Raw genomic sequence first — 6368 nt, 5'->3', positions numbered from 1 at the left:
TTGCATAAGATTCCACTCAGAAAGGGGTCTTCTTTCTTTCTGGACTTTCTTTGGCAATTCATGTATTCTGTGGCTCTTAGGACAAACAGAATTCCTCTTATTTATTCTGCTATTGTCTCACATCTGCTAAACCAGCATAAGTCCTGCAAAAATACTGTGGTTGTCTGTAGTTTGGCTTCCTCGTGTATTTTGTGGTTTATGAGAATGCTATGTCATTTTAATTTTGTTAAAAAATCTTTTTATGAAAGGATCTTGGGACATTTCAGAAATTCTGCCATCATAATTACCTTATCTAAAAAGTCCGTATCTTATCTAATTTTGTATAAAGTCACTGTCATCTTTCATGTTGAAATACCTCTAAGTATTCTTTATCTTTTCTTTTGATACAAATCTTAATTTTAATACAGTTAAATTTATCAAAGATTTCCTTCATATTTCCTTCTGTGTTAAGAAATCCATTGTTATCCTATAGAATACTCTCCTACACTACATTCTGAAAGAGGTACTGATTTCTGTGATTTAGGCATCATCAGAATAACCTTTTAGCCATCAGTAACTATAAAACGGGATTAAAATATATGAAGCAACTCTTTTTTAGTATTTGGACAATGAAAAGTACAAGGTTGTAATACTGGAGTGAAGTGAAGCATGCCAGCTAAGTGTTCTTCCTTCGGGGATTTTCAAAATATGGGTTAAAGGAGGTACAACCCAAACAAAGAGCAGATGTCTTATTGGATAAAAGTTTCAGAACTAATAAAGAGATGCCAAAGTTTCAAACTGCTAGACAATTTTTACCTTTCTAAGAAATTATCTACATTTTAAGAAATTATGCAACTACTTTGAAAAATTATTTCCACCAACTTTTAAAATAATCAACTTTGAACCTTGAATATTCTCAACTTTCAGTTAAACCTAGGTGTTCACACTGAAGTTGCGGATAATACTATTTTTCATAATTTATTGTTTAAGGGGTGGGGGAGTTGTAAGTACATTATTTCTTGTGACTTTAGCATTCCAGCTTCCAAAAGAAGGGCTAGGCAGAAAACTTTGCTATTTTTCATTTAAAATATATTTATGTTACCATAAATTTATTAAAATAATTTATGCTAACATTTTAAATTATTAATATTTTAAATAAATGTTTAAAATTTTGTTTCAATTTTTACTGTGGTAAATATTAATACATATAAGCTATGAAAGCAAAACCTTTTTAATAGGGAAAAAAAAAAAGGAGCACATTCCCAAACACCACAAAAATCTAAAAACAATTTAAAATACCTAGAATTAAGAAAAAATGAAAATAATCTTAAAACTTTACTGAGAGCCATGTGGACTGAATAAATGGATAAGCAATATTCTTTTTTGATAGTCAACATTGTAGAGGAGCCACAATTTCACTGTATGTCAATCTATGTAGCTAAAGTCAAAATACCAAAAGAATTTTTATGTAAAGGAAGATTAAATAATTCTAAATTTTACCTGTAAGAATAGTATTGAAAATTCTGGGGGGCGGGGGGGGGAGGGAGAGTATTAAGGATTGTATGTCTGTTGGAGAACATTTGACCTATTAGACATGAGAATACTTATTTTTACAAAAGAAATATTTAAAATCAATGTGAAAACAGAATCTCTGAGGTAATACTAACTAAATTAGGAAAATAGTGAAATAGACAGAAACGTAAATGGAACTAAACTGTGTTCATCGATGTCAAATACAAACATTTATTATTGAATGGAGTTTACATTTTAGATCAGGGATTATTTTATAAATGGATTATGACAATTGAATTTATCTTGATGGAGAATGTTGAATCATTACCTCACCACTTAAGTTAAATAATTTCCATCTATATTAAAGAATTACATAAAAAATAAAATCATAAAAATATCAGAAGAAAACATAGGTAATTTTATAATCTTCGACAGGGGAAATTCTTTCTAAATAAGACATCAAAGGTGGAAATGATGATGTAGGTCAACAGATTTGATTATATAAAAATAAAAATGGTCGGTCATAAAGCAATACTATTTTAAACAAGTTTAAAGTAAATGACAGAAGGAAAAATATTTGCAATGTCTGTAATAAAGGATAAACGATGCCCAGTATGAACTACTACAATTCTAGAGGTAAACACTAAAAGGAAAAAGTGCAATAGGCATAAGGAGAGAGCTAATTATGCAAGAAATACAAACAGTATATTGAAATATATTTGCTCTCACTAAAAATCAATAAAATGCAAAGAAATTTTGCTCTCAGTGAAAATTATTAAAGATGAACAACAGTCTATGTTCTTGAACATATGAAGAAACACACTCATATACTATTTGTGGCAGCATAAACTGGAACAGCTTTGGTGGAGGGCAGTTTGACAATTAACTCAAAATTTCAAATCTGCATTCCCGGTGATCCAGACAGAAATTATACTTCTAAAAATTAGTCTGAAAGACAAAATACACAAAAATAATATATACATAGACATAATGTAGCTGCCTATATTGTCGTCCAAAATAGATTATATTCTCATTATCAAAAACTATAAAGCACAAAGAAAAGTAGATCTTCACATACATTCTTGGAAATATGTCTAACATTTATAATTTCTAAGCTTTTAAAATCTTTTCTCTGTGTGTGTGTGTGTGTATGTATGTCCACGTGTACGTGTTCATGTATATACAAAGATTATCTGGAGGTATCAACACAAAAGTATCAACAGTGTCTAACTCTGGATAGTTGGATTTGAGTGGATTATTACTTTCATCTCATTACTTAAGCTTATTTGTTTTATGAAGTACCACCTGACAGATTGTGTAACACATGGCAGGGACACAATAAACGTGTTAATGGATGGACAGGAATGGATACATATTATATAATACATACAAACCTTCCTTGCTGATTCTTTAAACATTAACACCCTTAAAAAGTTTCATTTGACAGAAAAGTGCAAGATCTCAATTGGAAACAGTGCATGTACTCTTGAGTTCTCATTAATAATCTCTACCTGAAGATTTGGAGTTTTAGGGATTAGCAACTTTAAATAAAGACTAGTCTTTTGAAATGAAACTAGTGTGTTGTTTCTTTCCATATTCTCCCTCAGCTCTACCTCCACCATTATCCTCAAATCCTTATTCCATCCCAATATTCTCTGGTCTGCAGCTGGGGCTGGAACACTGCAAATTACATTTCCCTGACTCCTTCAACAGCTACTTTCCTACTAGGTTCTGCCAATGAAAAATGCTAGAAGGACTGTGGCAGGTAGGAAGAGGAAAAAGAGATTTATTCTTTGTTTTTGCTTGCTATTTCTTATCAGTGTGATCCTAATAATGGCAGTTGATTCCAATCTTCAACTACTTTCAGAATTTCCAGAATTATCTTCATTGTATCCCTCAGAAATAACAAGAATAGTTAAGTGGTGAACCTCTTCAGAGGTCTGAGCACCAACTCCATTGTCATCACCCTTTTGGAGCGCCAAGGTTCTGGTAACTGCAGTTTCTTTAGCCCTAGGAACAGTAGTTGCTTCCTTCAGCTGGGATGCCTATAATGGCTCTTATCGCATCTCCTTTGTTAAAATACCTAGATGGGCTGTCCTAAGCATGAATCTGGGTCAGTTTTGACCAACAGAACTTTCTGCAATAATGGGAAAATTCTATGATGCAGATGTCCTAAGAAATGATCATGATGATGAATATGCAACTATGTGATGATAGTGTGAGTTACTGATTATATAACAAGAATGGAATGATCATATGATAAGACGTGGTTATGTATCATAAATTAAAAAAAAGCGAGGGGTAAGGGGTATGGTATGCATGAATTATTTTCTGTTGTCTCTTTCTTTTTCTGAATTGATGCAAATGTTCTAAGAAATTATCATGATAATGAATATGCAACTATATGATGATATTGTGCATTACTGATTATATATGTAGAATAGAATGATCATATGTCAAAAAAACAATAATTAATGGGCAGATGGAAATACTAGTGGTTAATGAGAGGGAGGGTAAGGGTTATGGGATGTAAGACTTTTTTTTTATTTCTTTTTTCTGGAATGAATCAAATGTCCTAAAAAATTATCATGGTGATGAATACACAGCTATGTGATGATATTGTGAGCCACTGATTATATACCATGTATGGACTGTACGAGTGTGAAAATTTGTCAATAAAAATATTAAAAATAAAATAATTGGAAAATTCTAAAATGCATTGTCCAATATGGCAGCCAATAGTCACACATGGCTACTGAGCACCTGAAATGTAGTTAGTGTGACAGAGTTAACAGAATTCTTTAATTTAAACAGCTATTGTGGCTTCTATCTATAGTACTGGATATTGCAGATCTGGGATGACTAGAAAGTTGGAGAACTTGTAAGACCACATCAACTACTATGCTGTCAGACAGGCTAACAGGTGCCGGGGTAGAAAAAAGAGACACAGTCTCCTTCTAGAGGAGTTCAGCTCATCAGTGGCAGACAGACATGTATATCAAATCACTCTGAAAGTATGTGCTGGTTTCAAACTATTATGCACCCCAGAGAAGCCCTCCAGAGAAGCCCTGTTCTTTTAATCCAATCTTGTGGAGGCCAAACTTATTGTTGAATGGAACTTTTTTATTAGAAAACTGATTTTTTCTAGTCACAGGCATATACAGCAGTACAGGAAGACAAACTAGTAAAGAAGATAATCTATGGAAGATAAAGAGAGTGAGAAGGTGGCCAAGTACAACATCTTGAGCACCCCTGATGTTTAAGAAGCAGACAGAAAAAGAAACAAGGATGGCAGGTAGAACTGAGAGTAACCCAAAGAAGTCTCAGGAAGTCAAAAATCCTGAAAATCAGGAGTGGAAGTAATGAATTGTGACACACTGTAAAGAGCTGACAATTATTGAACACTTAATATTTCGCATTTTCTGTCTTACAGATAGAAACCTATTTAATCTTTAAAACAATACCACTTGTTTTAAAGATTAAAACAAATAGTATTATTTATATCGTGACCCCCATTTTACAGATAAGGAAATTGAGGTACAGTATGGTTAAAAGAGTTCACTCTGGGTCAACACAAAGCTAGTAAATGGCAAAGCCAGGATCTGAACCCAGGCAATCTGGTTCTAGAGCCTGCACCTTAAGCACTTAGCAATGAAGAGAGAGCAGAGCAGTAAGTTAAGGTCTGAAAAATATCTAAATGTAGTTTTGGCTAGAGCACCTGCCAAAGTGGGGCCAACTTACGACTTAGAGTACATAAGCAAATTTAAACCTCTACCATTTCATGTAATGTAGTATTGAAAAATCAAATTCCTCTACCGTACTTTAGCTATATTCAATCTCAGTCTTTCAAGTTAAGGCCACAGATGGTTCTCAGATAAATTAATGTTGAAGCAGCACTTATCTAGACCAAGTGTCCTCACAGAAGTTCTCACTTTAAAAGCCTTTTAAGAATACATATGATAAAAGAGGGCCTAGAGATTTGTTTTTATAAAGCTCTGCATATATATTTTGGATGCAGACAACCAGGGAGAGAATGACTGATCTAGCTCTAAATTAATAAAAAAGTTAGAGGACCAAGTGCTAAAGGACTCACTGATACTGGACAGACATTGAGCTGGTACAAGGGGGAAAAAGAGAATTTTTTGGATAATTTATGTGGAAGAGCAAATATGCCTTCCAAATATTTGATCTTCCTCATAATATTAGCAATGAAGCCTATGTCCTTGTTATATTCTGGTTAACTAATAATTAACTGCAAATTTGTAACTAGGGAAGTGCCAGGTTGAGAAGAGGATCATGTATAGTTGAAAGGGGGGATCATAACCTATATTCCCAATTTTCTTGATGAAGTAAAGTTCATCTGTTGTCACAGGAATTGTCATTAATCAGGAGGTTAAGGATAGTAGTGAAGGTTTGAGACATTGAGGAGAATTGTGCATGGAATAATCAGGATATTTGAAATTTTAGTTGTGTGTGTATATTTATTTTTGTAAATAGTTCCCTCAATCATGCCTTGTTTTCCTGTATTATTTTTGAATATTATTTATTTTACTATTATTATTTTAATTATTTTTAAGTGACTTATAAAGGCTAATTAAAAAAAGGAGGAACTGAGGCCTAGAAATTACAGGTTTTTTTTAAAAAAAGTGTATGAAATAGATGGTAACTTCATTTCTGTATAAGTGACTTTCCTTCCCACTAAAAACCTCACTGTTTATGTGTATGCGCTGTTTAACAACTACCCAAACATTGAAAAAGTTGTGGCCATAATAATTAATAGTGGTACTACCAGGCTAGGGATGAAAGGGGTAGTGGAAAAAGGTAAGTGGAGGAAGTAAGAATTAAAAATACTGTGGCAGGGGCTGCAAGGGTAGTTC

At 33.1% G+C, this 6368-nt stretch overlaps 1 protein-coding gene across 5 annotated transcripts in view; it reads right to left on the bottom strand.

Moving 5' to 3' along the window:
* Positions 1 to 1706: 1706 nt before the first annotated feature.
* The window catches only part of USP25 (ubiquitin specific peptidase 25), a 147217-nt gene continuing 142555 nt past the window's right edge, over positions 1707 to 6368 (bottom strand). For all 5 annotated transcript variants that reach the window (XM_077118742.1, XM_077118743.1, XM_077118738.1 and 2 more), the window contains one exon: positions 1707 to 2439. The gene's annotated coding sequence lies outside the window, so the exon portion shown is untranslated. The remainder of the gene's footprint in view (positions 2440 to 6368) is intronic.

This window comes from Tamandua tetradactyla, chromosome 10 (assembly GCF_023851605.1).
Source record: "Tamandua tetradactyla isolate mTamTet1 chromosome 10, mTamTet1.pri, whole genome shotgun sequence".
NCBI lineage: Eukaryota > Metazoa > Chordata > Mammalia > Pilosa > Myrmecophagidae > Tamandua > Tamandua tetradactyla.
Note: the sequence above shows the minus strand (reverse complement) of the source record. Positions and strands in the feature narration are given on the sequence as shown.